This window comes from Aquarana catesbeiana, linkage group LG02 (assembly GCF_042186555.1).
Source record: "Aquarana catesbeiana isolate 2022-GZ linkage group LG02, ASM4218655v1, whole genome shotgun sequence".
Lineage (NCBI taxonomy): Eukaryota > Metazoa > Chordata > Amphibia > Anura > Ranidae > Aquarana > Aquarana catesbeiana.
This window is the reverse complement of record NC_133325.1, coordinates 170351818-170372847: the sequence shown is the minus strand read 5'-3', so window position 1 is coordinate 170372847 and position 21030 is coordinate 170351818. Positions and strand designations below refer to the sequence as shown.

The following is a 21030-nucleotide window of genomic DNA, read 5'->3' as shown; positions in this document are numbered from 1 at the left end:
ACTTGGGGTGCGTGTAATACGCCGATAAATACGGTACTTCTGTGCCTTTGTTGTGAACTTCTCCACAATGCATATTGCTACAGAGGTGAAGGAGCTTGTTTTAGAAGTGCTTTTACTGTTTATTTAGAATGTGTAAATACTGAAAACAGAACTAAACTCTGAAAAAAAAATATAATACATCTATCTCTCTTCTGTCATACATCCTGCTCCCTGCCTTTCAGCATTTAATGCATGTACTCCACGGTGTACATACCTGGCTTATTACGGTATGTGTCTCTATGGTTATGAGTCCTGCTCCTTGCCGGTCAACATCTTTTTTTTCCCTGAACGTGCACACTGGGTCACTGCTTAGTGTGCATACCCAGTGCCATTTAGTGCTGAGACAAAAGATTTCCTGTGCATGATCCCAACCTAGCCAATTAAAAGGGTCAAAGACTCTGAACCTGGAAAACAACCAAGTGAAAATGAAAGGGAGACCATGGCTGTGGCTTTGCTGGAGAGGGGCATTTACAAGGTAAGCGTGCCATATGCTCCGCATACTTGCACAATATGACAAAAGCTCCTGAAGGTTTGATCACTAATAAGCAGTTTCTTTAAAGCTGAAGTTGAGTTTTTTTGGGACACAGTCACATCCACTGACTGTGTGTTATGTGTAATGCTGCGTTTCCCATTATCTGCGGGCTGCTGCTTCTGCTAAAAATTCAAATGAATGGAGCTGGCCTATGCGCGACAAGTGAAAATGCTCCAATACACACCAAAAAGTTGCATGTGGGAATAGGAGTTTTCGCTACATGGAGATGCGAATGGAGCCTTACAACTGAGTGTCTCCGTCCAGTCCCTCCCATGTACGTGCATAAAGATGGCCCCTACACCATGAAATCTGATTATACAATCTCTGTACAATTTTCATTCACCAGAACTATGAAATAGTAGGACTCACCTTACCAATCTATTCAATTTGTATCAAATCAGACAGGGAAACCATGGCTGTGGCTTTGCTGGAGAGTGGCATTTACATAGCTGATGGGAGCTCTAAAGGAGATTTTACAGAAAGAGGGTGGAAGGTGGTATTGTAATGAGGGAGGTGTGGTCCAGAGTGGTGAACACACCCTATCATGCCTCCTTCTCCGATGCAACAAGTACAGTAAAGGCTTGTGGGAGATTACCCTCAGGAAGTGAATGCTGAGAGACGATCTACAGGAAGTGGTGGAAATAGAAAATCGTTTTAAAAATTCAAATAAACTGACATGATTTTAAACCTTCTGTGGGAGGGATGTGAGAGAAAAGCACATTGGGATGGCTGGGCCAGAAATGGCATTGGAAAAAGCTTCTATTTATTATGAAAAGTGACATCCTTTAAATGCTCAAAGAGTCTCGGATGATAGACACTCAGGACATTATTTAGTGGCTCTGAGGAGGCACAGCAGAGAGAATTCTTTGCAGAAGCAGTCACCTGCAGGTAATGGGATACACCATGCCATACCTAACATGTATGATGAGATATATATATATATATATATATATATATATATATATATATATATATATATATATATATATATATATATATATATATATATGAATATATATATAAATAAAAATGCATAGTCTGAGCACGCGTTCCGGTCAACATTTTAAAACTGGAGCAAGAGGTACTGCCATCATTCTATTTAGATGTGAGCGAACAATTTAAACACCTACTTTAACAGATAAGCGATCAGGTCTGATAATGCTGCAAATGTCAAGGTTCTGAAACAACAGACACTGAACACCAGTGATCTCATGCATCAGTAACATTACCAGGTTCGAAAACAGAGAACGCACATTAAAGACAGAGTATTAACTATTTTACTCGATTTACATTTCCAGACACATTGGGCCTGGTTTACTAAAGTATATGTACATATGCTGGTGCATCAATCATGCACACAGAACAACATTTATATGCAGAATTTACTCACAAGTGTTCTTTGGAATGTACGCTTCAGTGTCCTTACATCAGCCAGCTAACCCGTGCGTGCCTAAAATAAACATGTGAACTTGTTTTTTTTTTTTTTTTTTTGCATCTCACCATTTTGAAAGCTGCATACAATAAAGGAATCAACAATGCACAGCTATCATTAAAAGAAGCTGAAAACCCTTCAAGTGGTTCTAAAGTCAAAGGCAGGCCATACACAGTACAAATCTCAGCCAGTTCAGCGGGAAACCATGCAAACCATGTATAGGAAGACTTAAAGTAATTGTAAAGTCTCATTTTATTTTCTATAAAAATAAACATGTTATATTTACCTGCTTCTGCTGCAGTGGATTTGCACAGAGCAGCCCAAATCCTCTTCTTTGAACCCCCCCCCCCCCGTTGAGTGCTCCAACAGCAAGCAGCTTGCTATGGGAGGTACCCAAACAAAGCTGCAGCTTCGTATGTCCATTCAGACACAGAGCTACAGTTCGGCCTCACCCCCTTTCCCTGATTGGCTAACTGACTGACAGCAGCGGGAGCCAATGGCACCGCTGCTGTGTCTCAGCCAAACAGGAGGAGTGTCCCAGACAGAGATGGGGCTCAGGTAAATATTAGGGGGTGCTGGGGTGGCTGCTGCACACAGGTGGCTTTTTATCTTAATGCATAGAATGCATTAAGATAAAGAACCTTCGGACTTTGCAACCCCTTCAATGTACCAAGTAAGGATGAGCTCCGGCGTGTTCGCACAGCCCACGTGCAGAGCCCGCCAGGAAGTCGACACTGTGCTGTGCTAATCACAGGCAGTGAGACATTGTCCCGATGTGCAGCTGCAGAGATCGGGAAATGTCTCACTGCTTGTGATTAGCGCAGCGTCGACTTTTTTTTTGTTTTTTTGCAGAGACCCTAGAGAATAAAATGGCGGTTAGAGCAATATTTTATGTCACACTGTATTTGCGCAGCGGTCTTTCAAACGCAATTTTTTTTGGAAAAAAAAAAATACACTTTAAAAGTATGGGTTTGGGGTTTTTCCCCAGTCATACTTACCTAGGTGGATGCTGCATCTGTCCCCCGTCACCTCTTCACTGAGAACCGAGCCATCGAACATCGCCAATGCCTCGGTTCTCACAGATTCCTGAGCGGAGAACTGCTGACCCTGCTCCTCCACACTCATTGGAGCGCTGAGCTGTGGAGGGGCAGAGAACGGCCATCTCAGCACCTCGCTAAGAGGCTGAGATGCCCAACAGTCCAGGCACCTGGCAGATCCAGACTTCCGTAGTCGAAATGACGCGGTGCCTGGACTGATCTTAATGACGTCAGCAGACAGTAGACTTCAGACCGATCTCTGCTGAAAACATGTCACAGGAGTGCAAAACTTATTGCACTTCTGTGACCCATAGGAGAAGCCCAGCCAAACAAGCTCAGGCTGGACTTCTCCTTTAATGAATTTAAAAAAACGCAGCAAGAATTGCGATCTTTAAATTGTGATGCTCATTTTAACCAGAATCATGCAGCTCTACTTTCTATTGGTGCAGAATCTTGCCCGTGTGCTAGCTCTCTGGCGTAAACATACATCAGGCGATTCTAAGAAACCAACTGAAACTCCACCTAAGACGACTTTGTGATCTTCCAGAATTGTTTGATACAACAAGCAATTCGAGAGATGCGTTTTTAATGTCTCTCCTGTCACCTGTTTAAAAATATGTAAACTACGCCCAAAAAATGTCATCAAAAGTGCACAGGATGTGTGTAGCATGTCCACTCCTTTTACCCTGCTGCCAACCCCCTCCTCTCTTGCCGATGATTCTCAGCTCTTTCAATAAAAGCAGGGATTTGCTCAGCAAATACAGCAGCTCTAGTAGCAGCTGCTGTAAAAAAAATAAAATAAGGCTTTCTGGCCAGAATAAAAACAGAGATACAAAGTAACACTTACTTCTACACTGTTCCCTTCATCTGCAGATCAATGGAATGAGCTCTGATCTGCAAATGTGCAAGAAAAAAAAAGTAAAAAAGTAGAAAGGGACACTACTTACTATGAAGTGTGGATCCCATGTGCTGCAAAATAATTGTCAGACAGGCAATATTACAAAACGACAGCCTTGTTTGTATTTAAAGCGGAGCTCCACCCACAGGTATCCTTTCCCACTTCCAGGAGACCTCGCCATGGTGAGGTCCCCCAGAAGTTCGGTCTCCTCCTTCCACTGCCGCTGGGTCATTCCGAAAGTGCAGCACGCTTTACACATGTGCAGTAGGGAACCGGCTGTGAAGCTGCAAGGCTTCACTTCCAGTTTCCCTTACAAGAAATGGCGGCGGCAGCACCCGAGAGCTGACTGAAAAATGGCTGGGGTGCAGACATCGAGGAATCCCTGGCCAGGTAAGTGCTCTGCTTTAAAAAAAAATGGGGTTGATTTACCAAAGGCAAATAGACAGTGCACTGTGCAAGTGCAGTTGCTCCAGAGCTTATTAAAATGAGATAAAGCTTCACTTTGCAAAAAGTACCCAATCACGTGCAAGGAAAATAAAAAAAGAAAACAGCATTTTTGCTTGCACATGATTGGATGATAGAAGGCAGCAGAACTTTTGCTTATTTACTAAGCGCTAGACCAACTGCACTTGCAGAGTTCACAGTCTATTTGTCTTTAGTAAATCAACCCCAATATATCTACTTTGAATACTAAAGCAGTGACTGTTTTTGCAAACAGACAGGTTCATAGGAAAAAAAAAAAAAAATTATATATATATATATATATATATATATATATATATATATATATATATATATATATATATATATATATATATATATATATCATATGGGGGGATACAGGTGTGAGAGCTGAAGTGGTTGGTGTCTAAAGTCTACGTACAAGCGCACTTTAATTAGTGAAAAGTCTCTGAAATGCATTAACAGCTTCTTCCCTAAAAGTAAGGTTTTAAAATGAAGAATTCCCTCAGAGAGGCTGGTTACAAGGGAAGGCTAAATTTAGCAGTGTGATGGGATCAACTGAAAAGCATGAATTTCATTTCTATATAGCCACTTACAAGCTGGCAGGCACTTGGTATCTGAACAGATCTCCCTTAACACAAACGATAAAAAGCATCATTTGCTAAAACCAATCTTGCATTGTAAAAATCCCAGAATATTGCATAAGAACACAAATGTAAAGTAAATATTCAAAAGGGTGTTATTTACAAGCACTCAAATGCTTAAGGTGGTTGTAAAGTCAGATTTACAAATAACTGGCATCCTCACTGTTGTATGAAGAGATAAAGTACTGTACTGTTTGTCAGTTTTTTTCTAAAATTATAATCCTAATCACCCTTTTGCACGGCTCCGCTGTGTGGTCACGTGACCTCCCGCTGCTCTCCTTCTCTGATCTAAGGAAGCAGCGGGAGGGGCTGAGATTCCCCCCTGACATCAGCTGGCCAGCAGAGGGAGATCAAATGACCCCAGAGCGGGGTATGCAAGTGGGTATTTAGTATTATAAAACTGATACACAGTACTTTATATTTTCGTACAACAGAGGGAATGCTAGTTATTTTTAAATCTTACTTCACAGACGCAGGGAATAGCAAGAGGGGAGGGGTGGTGAGAAGATCGGCTCCCACAAACAGAAATTACAGCCAGGGAGGGAGAGAGACTGAGCATATAGCGGGATGACTAAGGCACGTAAACTGACCACGGTACCATAGATCTGCAGCCATGATTACCGTGGTCAATACACCTAGAGGGACAAAAACAGGCAGGATCAACCAGGTATTTTACAATATAGAATGGGACAAATTACACTGCAAAAGCAAAGTGACTTATCATGCTTTAAAAAGGAACAGAAGTTTTTTTCTTCTTTTTACGGTTACAACCACTTTAATCTTTGCAAACAGTGGAGTGGAGGATGGAGCTAGTAATGGAAAATGAGAGCCGCAGTCCTCTATTTAAAGCAGAACTCCGGGAAAAAACGTTTTCCCCATGTCCTTGTTTCTGATCTCCTACCCTTACCAATAATGCCACTCATGTTCTGAGCTCTGTAGTTCCTCTGCAATAGCCTGCTGATCTTGCTGAAAAACTGTTACTGCCTAGTGATAGCCTGTTTGTAAGACCGCTGGCTGCTATTCCTCCTGTATCCTCAACCAGCGGTCTTTTCACTTCCCAGTTGTTCTCTAAAGCAAACATTTCCTCCCTGCTCGCTGTAGTGGGCAGAGGGGTCTCAAAGCCCCTGTCTGAGCCGCCCATGGAGGCGGTGTCCTTCTCCTTCCGTTTCCTGCCAGCACCACCCCTGCCCACCATTTCAGTGCAGAGCGGGGATTACCAGAAATCATCTAGGTGAAAGAGCGGAGATCTCGGGCTGTGACAGATCTTGTATGCGAGATGCCGATTGTCGTAAAGTCCCGCCTCCCATACAGGCATTGGAACAGTGCGCTGTCTATAACAATGTCGGTCCAGGAGGCGGGACGTTACAGTGATCGGTGTTTTCACATACAAGATCCTTTACAGCCTGAGATCCCCGCTCTGTCATGCAGATGACTTTGGGTAATGATCCCTGCTCTGCACATATGGTCACTGATAAGCTGTACTGATGAGCCCACACTGGTGGGCATAGATCAAACTGCACTGGTGGGCACCGATAAACAGCACTAATTGGCACTAAGAATACACTTATGGGCACTGAAAAGCTGTACCGATAAGCCAGCACTGATATTCTGCACTGATGAGGCAGCACTGATAAAGCAGTGGACACCGTCCACTGACAAATATCTGTAGGAGGGGTTTCCACCATTCCTGCAAAGTTTGCAGTCATTTTTATGTCCCATTTTCAGTCTGATGTGTATTATATGGGGTGTTACATATCACAGAGACCAGTATTGTGGTGATATTGAAGTTTGAGATTTCCATACATTAGGAGGGTGCCATCATTATTGTGGTATTGATTAGTAAGTTAGCGCTGCACTTTTTTTTTTGTCATGCCGACATTTACTTGTGCCACATGCTGGTGTAAAGCAGCGTGGTCCGGCTCTTTGTGTTGCAGCTAGGGATGTTCTCATACACCATACCAGCACTGATTACGGTTAGAAAAATGTCAAAGCTGCAGCAAGGAGGAGGAATATTTATAATACCGAATTACAGCAGAGTACAGTGTGTATAATATATCATTATGGACTTGTCTACAGTTCAGCAATGATTACATAAAGCAAGTAAGGGCAATATGTTTATCCCTTTTGTGGCTGAAGGAGGAGAGCACAAACATACTTTGCATTTAAAAGACTGTAACCTACCTATCTTGCTGTGTGTCACTGAGTAGCATGGCTTGCTGCATGCAGAATGAGGGGTGTGATTTATGTTGAAGTTGGCTGGTTCACATTTAACAGGTACAGGCCTAGTGTACCCTCCCACATTCTCTCCAATCCCAAAGATTCATGGGAAATGTAGTTTGATTACAGTGTAGAGCGAGAGGAGAGGAATTGATTCAATTACTGTTCTACTGTTCTAACAGCTCCTCCGTGGCAGAATACATAATGCATTTTTTGAATTAGAGAGCCAACTTCCTGAAAATTCTATTAGATTTTTCAATGGTAAGAATTTCATAAATGTTTAGTGTAGGGGGGTGTACTAATGGGGGATTTTTTGCCAATCCTGGAGTTCTGCTTTAACATAAACCTACGCCTCTGAGATATGGATGCTGCTCCACAGAACTTAATGCTAAGTAGCCAGACATGCGACAATGCTCCCTGGGCTCACACAACTCATCGAGGTTCATTTACTAAAAATGGAGTGTGCAAAATCTGGTGCAGCTGTGCATGGTAGCCAATCAGCTTTTAACGTCAGCTTGTTCAATTAACCACTTCAGCCCCAGAAGAAATTACCCCCTTCCTGACCAGGTAATTTTTTGTGATAACTGACAATTGCGCGGTTGTGCGACATTGTACCCAAACAAAAGTCCTTTTTCCCCCACAAATAGAGCTTTCTTTTGGTGGTATTTGATCACCTCTGTGGTTTTCATTTTTTGCACTATAAACAAAAAAAAAAAAAAAAAAAAAAAAGGAGCGACAATTTTAAGAAAAAAAAAAATGAAAAAATATTTTGTGCTTTGTGCTTTAATAAACATCCCAAATTTTTTTTCTATTTAGAAAAAAACTGTTTTTAAAAAGTTAAGGCAGATATGTATTCTACATATTTTTGGTAAAAAAAAAAAAAAAAAAAAAAACAAAACGCAGTGAATATTGTGAATATTGATTTGTTTGCGCAAAAGTTATAGCATCTACAAAATAGGGGGATTGATTTATGGAATTTTTTTTTTTTTTTTACTAGTAATGGCGGTGATCATTCATTTGTATCGTGACTGCAACATTCAGATCGGACACTTTTGACACTTTTTTGGGACCAGTGACATTTATACGGTGATCAGAGCTAAAAATAGCCATTGATTACTCTATGAATGTCATTGGCGGCCAAGGGTTTAACACTAGGGGGCGATCAAGGGGTTAACTGTGTTCCCAAGGTGTGTTCTAACTGTGTGGGGGGGGGGGTGGAAATGACTAGGGGAGGAGACTGATCAGTGTTCCTACTTAGTAGGAGCACACAATGTCTTCTACTCCCCTGAGAGAACCGAGATTTGTGTGTTCACGAGCGATCGCAGGTGCCCATCAAGCCCGCCGGGCATGCTCTTCAGCTCCGGGGAATACGCTGCGGGCACGCGCCTCCTAAAGCTTCTTAACCACTTAAAGACCAGCCTCGTTTTGAGATTTTGGTGTTTACATGTTTAAAACAGTTTTTTTGCTAGAAAATTACTTAGAACCCCCAAACATGATATATTGTTTTTTTTTTCCTAACACCCTAGAGAATAAAATGGCGTTCACTACAATACTTTTCAAACCGTATTTGCGCAGCGGTCTTACAAGCGCACTTTTTTTGGAAAAAATTCACTTTTTTTAATTAAAAAAAAAAAGTAAGATAACAGTAAAGTTAGCCCAATTTTTTTTTATATTGTGAAAGATAATGTTACGCCGAGTAAATTGATACCCAACAACATGTCACGCTTCAAAATTGCGCCCGCTCGTGGAATGGCATCAAACTTTACCCTCAAAAATCTCCATAGGCGACGTTTAAAAAATTCTACAGGTTGCATGTTTTGCGTTACAGAGGAGGTCTAGGGCTAGAATTATTGCTCTCGCTCTACCGATCACGGCGATACCTCACATGTGTGGTTTGACCACCGTTTTCATATGCGGGCGCTACTCACGTGTGCGTTCGCTTCTGCGTGCCAGCTCATCGGGATGGGGCGTTTTAAAAAATTTTATTTTCTTATTTATTTTACTTGATTTAAAAAAAAAAAAAAAAAATGGGTCACTTTTATTCCTATTACAAGGAATGTAAACATCCCTTGTAATAGGAAAAAAGCATGACAGGTCCTTTTAATATTTTTACTTAAATGCAATAAAAAAAAAAAAAAAAAATTGTCATTTGAAAAAATGTGCCTTTAAAAGGTATGGGCAGAAGTGACGTTATGACGTCGCTTCCGCCCTGCAGTGTTATGGAGACAGGTGGGGGCCATCTTCCCCTCACTCGTCTCCATGTCAGCCCAGGGGACAGACGCGACTACCTCTGCCGACGGCTCCAGATCGCGGCAGGGGCACCGGATCGCGGCGGGAGGGCCCTCTCCCTCCACCAATAAAAGTTATCTTGCAGCGAAACCGCCGCAGAGACTACTTATCTTGTAGCCGGCCGAACACGGGGCACTGGGGTTATGGCAGCTAGCTGCTGCCATAACAACGATATCCGCCCCCAAAAAAGGACGTACATGCGGTGGTCGGCAAGTGGTTAAAGAGCCAACGTACAGCTACGACGGCTCGTGCGGGGGAGCCTAACAGCGGCGGCTGGTCCGGAAGCAGTTAAAGCTTTGTTAAAAAAAAAAAAAAAACTGGAAGCCAATCGCTTTCTATGCAGAGCTGCCCCACAGCTTGCACTCTACAGTTTTAGTAAATCAAACACCATAGCCTCATAACAGCAATAAATTACACGTAGCCATCTGCAACAATCAAAGAGGTGCAGTAAAGAAAGATTTAAAACCTCTGGAAGCAACTGTTTTATTTTTCCAACATGTTTGAAAATGTAATTGCTAATAATCAATCATTTCCTATCAACTGTAAAAAAGGTGGAAACATTTTTGTAACGTGTTGCATTCAGCTATAAGGTGATTGGGGTAACGAGAACCAAACCTAACGGCATACAACTTCTCTTAGAATGAGACGATGAACTTGTTGGCCATCATTAGCTTCTGCTTGGTCACTTTCCAGGAACATACTGTAAATGTCCTTTAACTTATTCCATGCTGCCCCAAATGGCTGTACGCCAGAAGGATTGCGAACGCCTTACAGCCTAAATACATTTTTTAAAAAAAAAGGAGCTGCGCTAATAATACTGCATAAGTGAGAGAATGAGAACACTTAAACATAAAAAAAGTCATAGTGTTGAACATAACCAGTCCAATAAACAGTATAAAATATAACTTGATAGTTGAAATAAGCATGGCCACCTACTGACAGCCTTTTTTATTTCTGGCTACACGTGTCTGATGCATGCTTGTGAGCATTGGAGAGATCGAGGTATACCGGTTCCTGGTGTATATCCTGTTTGCAACATTCAAGTACTCCCCTCTGTGGGCTGACATTCCCAAATTTCCAGGATAAAGGCCCTGGCTGGGCAGTGTTAATTTCGTCGACTAAAATGACTAAAACATTTTAGTCAACTAAATGAATACTATTTTAGTCAACTAAAATACGACTAAAATTAAAATTACATTTTAGTAAAAAGACTAAGACTAAAACTAAATTGTAATTTGACTTCAAAATTAACACTGGCCTTTAGTGCATGTTCATACCTCAATACCAACATATGAGATTTTTCACTCCAGCAGTAAACAAATGATTTTGGAAATTGTAAAGAAATGTTAACTAATGCATTACAATTTAATTACACCCATTCGATTTCAGACGATTAAAATGAGTTTTAGTTGACTAAATACGACTAAAACAATTGCAGAAGACTAAAATGGGACTAAAACTAAAATTCCATTTTAGTCCTAAGACTAAATGGAAATTTGCTGCCAAAATTAACACTGTGGCTGGGTTGATAGCCGCAAGCGCATATTGCTTGCCTTCTGGTAAGCACGCACTCTGTGTGGTGGAGGTGTACATGTTTGTTGTGGTGTCAGTCAAGATTTTTTCACTTATTTCAACTATCAAGTTATATTTTATACTGTTTATTGGACTGGTTATGTTCAACACTATGACTTATGTGTTTTTAAGTGTTTTCATTATCTCACTTATGCAGTATTATTAGCACACTTCTTTTTTAAATTTGTTATTTGAGGTGTGTATTCTACCTAGAGCTTTTTTTCGTCACTGTTGAGTAGCGTGGTTTTTTTTCTATATATAGCCTAAATACATTGTCAGATTAGAGAAGTTCAAATGAACAGTGGTAGATTGTACAACTCAGTGAGAGTAGAAGCTCATGAAAAGAATTATCCTTGTGCATAAAACACTAAATAAATCATACCAACATTAAAAAGTCACTGTGGAATGGAATAGTGTGTCAATTAAAACATCCGCTTCCTCGATAGCCATTTATAGTGAGGGGAAAAAAGGTATTTGATTCCCTGCTGATTTTGTACATTTGCCCACTGACAAAGAAATGATCAGTCTATAATTTTAATGGTAGGTTTATTTTCTGTTACAATAGTTTTTATTGAGAAAGTTTTTATGAGCGTCACAAAGTAGAACGGCAAACAATCCTTGACAAATCATTTGACAATACAAATACATATTGAACAAAAGGGAGGGGAATTGGGGGAGGGAGAGGAGAGAAATGTAATTGAGGCTTCACAAATAAGACAAGTCAACCTTGGTGGCTGATACAGGCACAAGAGTGAACATGAGAACCAAACATTACGTGGGTGGTTGCATAAAGGTAACCCACAAGGCCGCCGCGGGTGGAAGACGGGGCCCTCTCCAGGGTAATGGTAGCTTTACTTCAACAGTGAGAGACAGAATAACAAAAATATCCAGGAAAATGCATTTCAAAAAAAGTTATAATTTGATTTTAATACGTGAAATAAGTATTTGAACCCTTCACAAAACATGACTTAGTACTTGGTTGCAAAACCCTTGTAGGCAATCAGAGAGGTCAGATGTTTCTTGTAGTTGGCCACCAGGTTTGCACACATCTCAGGGAGGGATTTTGTCCCACTCCTCTTTGCAGATCCTCTCCAAGTCACTAAGATTTTGAGGCTGATGTTTGGCAACTTGAACCTTCAGCTTCATTCACATATTTTCTACGGGATTAAGGTCTGGAGACTGGCTAGGCCACTCCAGGACCTTAATGTGCTTCTTCTTGAGACACTCCTTTGTTGCCTTGGCTGTGTGTGTTTTGGGTAATTGTCACGCCCAATACCCATCCTCGACCCATTTTCAATGCCCTGGCTGGAGGAAGGAGGTTCTCATCCAAGATTTGACAGTACATGGCCCCAGTCATCGGCCCTTTGATGCAGTGAAGTTGTCCTGTCCCCTTAGCAGAAAAACACACCTAAAAGCATAATGTTTCTACCTCTATGTTTGAAGGTGGAGATGGTGTTCTTGGGGTCATAGGCAGCATTCCTCCTACTTCAAACACAGCGAGTTGAGTTGATGCCAAAGAGCTCGATTTTGATCTCATATGACCACAACACTTTCACCCAGATGTTCATTAGCAAACTTCAGACGGGCCTGTACATGTGCTTTCTTAAACAGGGGGCCTTGCGGGCGCTGCAGGATTTCAGTCCTTCACGGCATAGTATGTTAACAATTGTTTTCTTGGTGACTATGGTCCCAGCTGCCTTGAGATTATTGACAAGATTCACCCGTGTAGTTCTGGGTTGATTTCTCACCGTTTTCATACTCATTGAAACTCCACGAGGTGAGATCTTGCATGGAGCCCCAGACCGAGAGAAATTGTCAGTTCTTTTGTGTTTCTTACATTTGCGAATAATTGCACCATCTGTTGTCATCCTCTCACCAAGCTGCTTGGCGATGGTCTTGTAGCCCATTCCAGCCTTGTGTAGATCTACAATCTTGTCCCTGACATCCTTGGACAGCTCTTTGGTCTTGGCCATGGTGGAGAGATTGGAATCTGATTGATTGCTTCTGTGGACAGGTGTCTTTTATACAGGCAACAAGCTGAGATTAGGAGCACTCCCTTTAAGAGAGTGCTTCTAATCTCAACTTGTCACCTGTATAGAAAACACCTGGAAGCCAGAAATCTTGCTGACTGATAGGGGATCAAATACTTATTTCACTCATTAAAATTCAAACTATAACTTTTTTGAAATGCGTTTTTCTGGATATTTTTGTTGTTATTATGTATCTCACTTAAAATAAACCTACCATTAAAATAATAGACTGATCATTTGTCAGTGGGCAAATGTACAAAATCAGCAGGGGATCAAATACTTTTTTTTCCCTCACTGTACCAAACAGTAGGAAAGTGTGTGCTGTGTGGAATGCTCGGCTGACGTAAAAGAACTTGGCAATGGCTGCTTCCATCTTTTTGATCTGATTACTTGTTTTTGAAAGTGCATGTTACAGGGCTATGATTTTGTCCATCCTTTACCCACTTGACCTAAGCATAGGCATAGTTGCTAAAAACAGGAAAGAAGCTACAGCTGGCAATAAGAACAATAAGGGAACAACCATTTTTTTTAAGGCCTATAACTTTAACAAAACCTGAAAAAGTAACTCAAGTAATGCAGCCATCATATCTAAAAACAGCTAACATTTTTGTTACTGGGTTTAGATACAATCTAATAAAATACCAAAAAGGGATTTCCGAAGCAATACGGGTTAGCTAAAGAGACAGCACAGCAAATGCTGCCAGACTGGAGAATTGAAACCATATACTGAGCTGTGTGACCATGGATGGGTTATCAGCAGTAATTACTTTTTGTTAGTAAATATCAGTTTGAGCTATTGAGGACTCTTAAGAATAGGAAATCCTATTTTGTTGATCATTTCAGTGATCTGGTAGAAAAACAGCAGGGTACCTGCCCACTGTCTGTGTTATGGGAATACCAGTATTGCATCAGTGAGTGCAATATACTTTATAGAATATATATATTACAACCTGCATTAAAATAGAAGTGAATCAGCAATCATTAAAAAAAAAAAAAAATTAAAAATTGGAATTGGTAACCTGCTGTTCAATCCTTTAAAAAGCCTGCTTTAGGGGAAAAAGGTTGCATTTCCTCCCTTTGACAGTTTTTTCTCTAAGCAACTTAAAAATAGCACTACTTGGCAGTCACAAAGTATTTTTCATCAAGAAGCTGAATTAGCACTATAAGTCAAGCTGTATAAATGTGTCAGCTACAAAGGTGGTTAGATTTTTAGTACACGTGCCCTCTGTCAGGCCATCATTCTGCCCTGACTAGCTTCTTACAACTCTCACGCAGCAATTGGGCTCATAATGTGCCCTGCTTGTGAAAGATGCTGCGGGCAAAGAACTGGAGAGCCTCCAAGGTATTTCTTACAACCTGCTCTGGTGGGACTAGTGCAGAGCTTAATTAAAATGGTAAGACTGTGTGGATACTGAACACACTTTAAACACCAAAAAGGTGGGAACTAAAATATGGAGAGTAATAAGGAGCATAAGAGAATAAACACAATCTTCAGGGCTAATGAAAAAGGACATTAGCATTTTTAAACAAGGTACAGTACTGCAAAGTATGAATATACAGATTAATATCTTGCAGCTTTCAATCTTTCCACAGGTATGAGGAGACCAGGAATTGACAAATTCACAGGCCCGTCACTTTGCTGTCGTGCACCACTCTATAAAGCAATCTTTTGTCTGTAATCTAGGATAATTCCAGCTTATGATGTGAGAATCGGCTGCCTCTTACCTACAAAAAGGCCTCAGCACAAGGGGTCATACATTGAATTAGAAGTGTCCCATGCTCCATTCATAAAAGTTGTACTAATAACATCCTGCAATGAAAAGTGCTCTATGAATGGAGGAGGTGGACCTTTCATTTATAGAGAAAATTTTTATTGCTGGAAGTGATAGTACGGCTTCTATGAATGCAGCATGGTACTGGAGAGGGTAGTGTCACCATCCTCCTAGCCAGATCCCAGTGAATGCCGAGAATCCCAAATCTCACAAAATTACACTTCAGCACAGTACAGAAACATCTTGCAAGATTTTGGCTAATTGGTATTCTCCAGGATCTCTCTTGGTGAGATCTTCACCCTCTGCAGCACAGAAGGCAAGGGTAAGGTAAGTATATATACTTATTAACTTGTTTTTTTCCCCTACGGGTTTGCTGACAAGTGGTTTTACCAGGCAAATTGAAGGAAATATCTGCAACAGGAACACAAAATACAAAAACAGGGTTTGTAGCCATCCTCCATTCCAGTGGTTTCCAAACTATGACCCGGAGGCCAGATGTAGTCCTTTGTAAGCCTTTATTCAGGCCCTTGGGGCACCATTCCTCCCAATGACGCATAATTCTTGCCACTAACACCAATGATGGGACACTAGTCCTCCTACTTACAAGTGCTATATGAAAATGTAACTCCCACTGATCACCAAATTTAAGACATTTGCTACTCCAACTGAACACAATCCAGACCTGCTAAAGTCTGAAAGACAGTAAACTGGCCCTTTGTTTCAAAAGTTTGGAGACCCCTGCTCTATTCTACTTAAGAAATGCATTTTTTTTTTTTTTTAAATCTGTGTTGGAAAGTTATCCTAACCCCTGTTTGCAAAACCATGTGAGCTGAACCCATTCTGCATAATTACAGCCATATTTCCTCCACCCAAGCAGCCAAGGTGCAACCTAGAGCTTGTAATTGACATGATGACTATGCGCTGCTGTACTCAAGCGTACAGCAGTCCTACCGCAAACAGGAATATAGCAGTATGCCAAAAATAGAACATTTTCTATTTTTTGCATAGTCCTACTCGTAAAGAACAAACCCTTCCTTTTTTACTCATATTACACCAAAGACCATTAAAAAAAAAAAAAAAATTACCTTTACTAGCAAACATGTAAATTATGGTACATACAGTGCCTTGCAAAAGTGTTCACCCCCTTGGCTTTTTACCTATTTTGTTACATTACAGCCTTTAGTTCAATGCTTTTTTAATCTGAATAATATGTGATGGATCAGAACACAATAGTCTAAGTTGGTGAAGTAAAGTTAGAAAAATATACACCTAAAATTATTTTTCGCAAATAAAAAAACGGATAATTGTGTATGTATTCACCCCCTTTGTTATGAAGCCCATAAAAAGCTCTGGTGCAACCAATTACCTTCATAAGTCACATAATTAGGGAAATTACGTCCACCTGTGTGCAATCTAAGGCTGGCCATACATGGTCGAATTTCAGAAGAATTTTCTTTTGAAAATCAGAAAATTTGTGCGTTTTGTGATCCAATGGTGCCACCATTGATTTCGAAATTCGGCCAACCAAGCCTTCAATTTCACCTCATGTTGCTACAGAAAATAAATTTTCGTGGCTGGGAATCTTTTCTTTCCGGGAATTTTCTTTTCTTGCACATGCGCATTTCTTTTTCGTTTACATTTCTCGCACAATTCTCCCATCATTGATTAGAAAATCGTTCCTTTTTCAAAAAATTTCCAACATGTTTGATTACTCAAATTTGATTGCCGCACGAAAATCATCTGTTGCTGCAGCCCACTAATGGTGCGAAATACCAATGAAAATTCTTGGATAAGATTTTCAAAAGAAAATTCTTTCGAAATTTGACCCATGTATGGCCTGCCTAAGTGTCACATGATCTGTCATTACACACACACACACACACACCTTTTTGAAAGGCCCCAGAGGCTGCAACACCTAAGCAAGAGGCACCACTAACCAAACACTGCCATGAAGACCAAATACGTAAGGGACAATGCTGTTGAGAAATACAAGCTAGGGTTAGGTTATAAACAACAAAAAAATCCAAATCTTTGAGGATCCCTAGGTGCACCATCAAATCTATCATAACCAAATGGAAAGAACATGGCACAACAGCAAACCTGCCAAGAAATGGCCGCACACCAAAACTCATGGACCAGGCAAGGTGGCATTAATCAGAGAGGCAGCATAGAGACTTAAGGTAACCCTGGAGGAGCTGCAGAGTTCCACAGCAGAGACTGGAGTATCTGTACATAGGACGACAATAAGCCGCACGTTCCACAGAGTTGGACTTTATGGCAGAGTGGCCAGAAGAAAGCCATTACTTTCAGCAAAAAACAAAATGGCACGTTTTAAGTTTGCGGAAAGGCATGTGGGAGACTCCCAAAATGTATGGGGGAAGGTGCTCTGGTCTGATGAGACTAAAATTGAACCTTTTGGCCATCAAAGAAAATGCTACGTCTGGCGCAAACCCAACAAAACACATCACCCAAAGAACACAATCCCCACAATGAAACATGGTGGTGGCAGCATCATGCTGTGGGGATGTTTTTCAGCAGTCGGGACTGGGAAACTGGTCAGAGTTGAGGGAAAGGTGGATGGTGCTAAATACAGGGATATTCTTGAGCAAAACCTGTACCACTCTGTGTGTGATTTGAGGCTAGGACGGAGGTTCACCTTCCAGCAGGACAATGACCCCCAAACACACTGCTAAAGCAACACTTGAGTGGTTTAAGAGGAAAGCCCAGACCTCAATCCAATAAAAAAAAAAAAAATCTGTGGTCAGACTTAAAGATTGCTGTTCACAAGCGCAAACCATCCAACTTGAAGGAGCTGGAACAGTTTTGCAAGGAGGAATGGGCACAAATCCCAGTGGTAAAATGTAGCAAGCTCATAGAGACTTATCCAAAGCTATTTGGAGCTGTGATAGCTTCAAAAGGTGGCTCTACAAAGTATTGACTTTAGGGGGGCGAATAGTTATGCACATTGACTTTTTCTGTTATCTTGTCCTTTTTGTTGTTTGCTTCACAATAAAAATAAAAATCTTCAAAGTTGTGGGCATGTTCTGTAAATTAAATGATGCAAATCCTCAAACAATCCATGTTAGATCCAGGTTGTGAGGCAACAAAACACGAAAAATGCCAAGGGGGTGAATACTTTTGCAAGGCACTGTATGTACAATTATAAAGCAGAAAGCATTTTCCAAGAAAAACGGGTCACTAGAAGATCTTCTAAAATCTGAAGGTTTCATTTTTCACAGTATTCTTTCTGATACACCAGTGTAACACCCACTGGATACACTGACTCATCACTCTGTTCTATTAACAAATTCAGGTTACATATAACTAGAATGGAAAGGATTCCTTGCTTTAAAAATATATTTGAAGATTTTCACCACCCAAGATAAAAAAAGGTGCAGCAAATACAACGAAACAAATCTCTATGCCTTTTCCTGTTTGATAAACCCTGCTAAGTGGATAATATGCCTAATCTAGGACGGAGCAGATTTTATTAGCCAGGTAACAAAGACTACAATTTAAGCATGCCTTTCTAATTATAACAAACACAAATCTTGGAGAAATCATGATCTAGTGGTTACTGGAACGTACAATGCTTTTATTAGTCTACAACTTGACAGCAGCTGGCCAAAAACATAACGTATAGAAATACATATATATACATATATATATATATATATATATATCCGCGCTTAACCACTTGAGCCCCGGACCATTATGCTGCCTAAGGACCAGAGGTCTTTTTCCAATTTGGCACTGCGTCGCTTTAACTGCTAATTGCGCGGTCATGCAATGCTGTACCCAAACGAAATTTGCGTCCTTTTCTTCCCACAATTAGAGCTTTCTTTTGATGGTATTTGATCACCTCTGCAGTTTTTATTTTTTGCGCTATAAACGGAAAAAGACCGAAAATTTTGAAAAAAAAAATGATATTTTCTACTTTTTGTTATAAAAAAAATCCAATAAACTAAATTTTAGTCATACATTTAGGCCAAAATGTATTCGGCCACATGTCTTTGGTAAAAAAAAATGTCAATAAGCGTATATTTATTGGTTTGCGCAAAAGTTATAGCGTCTACAAACTAGGGTACATTTTCTGTAATTTACACAGCTTTTAGTTTATGACTGCCTATGTCATTTCTTGAGGTGCTAAAAATGGCAGGGCAGTACAAAACCCCCCAAATGACCCCATTTTGGAAAGTAGACACCCCAAGGAAATTGCTGAGAGGCATGTTGAACCCATTGAATATTTTTTTTTTTTGTCCCAAGTGATTGAATAATGACAAAAAAAAAAAAAAAATATTTACAAAAAGTTGTCACTAAATGATATATTGCTCACACAGCTACTTTCCAAAATGGGGTCATTTGGGGGGGTTTTGTGCCACCTGGGCATTCCATGGCCACCGAAACTGTGATAGGCAGTGAAGAGTGAAATCAAAAATTCCCCCCCTTAGAAAGCCTGAAGGCGGTGCTTGGTTTTCGGGGTCCCGTACGCGGCTAGGCTCCCAAAAAGTCTCACACATGTGGTATCCCCATACTCAGGAGAAGCAGCAGAATGTATTTTGTGGTGTAATTTCACATATTCCCATGGCATGTTTGAGCAATATATCATTTAGTGACAACTTTGTGCAAAAAAAAAAAAAAAAAAAAAAATTTGTCTCTTTCCCGCAACTTGTGTTGCAATATAAAATATTCCATGGACTCGACATGCCTCTCAGCAAATAGCTTGGGGTGTCTACTTTCCAAAATGGGGTCATTTGGGGGGGTTTTGAACTGTCCTGGCATTTTATGCACAACATTTAGAAGCTTATGTCACACATCACCCATTCTTCTAACCACTTGAAGACAAAGCCCTTTCTGACACTCATTGTTTACATGAAAAAGTTATTTTTTTTTTTGAAAAAAAATTACTTTGAAACCCCAAACATTATATATTTTTTTAAAGCAAATGCCCTACAGATTAAAATGGTGGGTGTTTCATTTTTTTTTTTTCACACAGTATTTGCGCAGCGATTTTTCAAACGCATTTTTTGGGGAAAAAACACACTTTTTTAAATTTTAATGCACTAAAACACACTATATTGTCCAAATGTTTGATGAAATAAAAAAGATGATCTTAGGCCGAGTACATGGATACCAAACATGACATGCTTTAAAATTGCGCACAAACGTGCAGTGGCAACAGAATAAATACATTTTTTAAAGCCTTTACAGGTTATCACTTTAGATGTACAGAGGAGGTCTACTGCAAAAATTACTGCCCTCGATCTGACCTTCGCGGCGATACCTCACATGCATGGTGCAATTGCTGTTTACGTTTGACGACAGACCGCCGCTTGCGTTCGCCTTAGCGCGAGAGCAGGGGGCGACAGGGGTGCTTTTTTTTTTTTTTTTCTTTATTATTTTTTTGCTTTTTTATCTTATTTTTAAACTGTTCCTTTCATTTTTTTTTTTTAATCATTTTTATTGTTATCTCGGGGAATGTAAATATCCCCTATGATAGCAATAGGTAGTGACAGGTACTCTTTTTTGAAAAAATTGGGGTCTATTAGACCCTAGATCTCTCCTCTGCCCTCAAAACATCTGACGGCACCAAGATCGGTGTGATAAAATGCTTCCCCAATTTCCCAATGGCGCTATTTACATCCGGCGAAATCTAAGTCATAAAATGCTCGTAGCTTCCGGTTTCTTAGGCTATAGAGATGTTTGGAGCCACTCTAGTCTCTGATCAGCTCTATGGTCAGCTGGCTGAATCACCGGCTGCATTCTCAGGTTCCCTGTTGAGACAGGAGAGCCAGAGAAAAACACGGAAGACGGGGGGGGGGGGGCATTCCCTCCCACGGCTTGTAAAAGCAGTCTAGAGGCTAATTAGCCGCTAGGATTGCTTTTACATGAAAGCCGACCGCTGGCTGAAAAGAATGATACCAAGAAGATACCTAAACCTGCAGGCATTATTCTGGTATAACCATTCAAAGTCGTGAATGGCGTACCTGAAGACAAAAAAATGGTTAACAATAAAGCACAGTAAACGGTAAAGTATAAAAAATTGCATACCTGAAAAGCAAACATGATAAAACATAATAACAATAAAACATTGCAGAATAGAATA

The 21030-nt window shown here is 40.5% G+C and overlaps 1 protein-coding gene across 15 annotated transcripts in view; it reads right to left on the bottom strand.

Moving 5' to 3' along the window:
- R3HDM2 (R3H domain containing 2) overlaps nt 1–21030 on the bottom strand; it is a 186454-nt gene that overhangs the window by 145290 nt on the left and 20134 nt on the right. For 13 of the 15 annotated variants that reach the window (XR_012241551.1, XM_073613807.1, XM_073613812.1 and 10 more), the window contains one exon: nt 1962–2021. The exons of the other annotated variants lie outside the window; for them this stretch is intronic. The gene's annotated coding sequence lies outside the window, so the exon portion shown is untranslated. The remainder of the gene's footprint in view (nt 1–1961; nt 2022–21030) is intronic. 15 annotated transcript variants of the gene reach the window in all.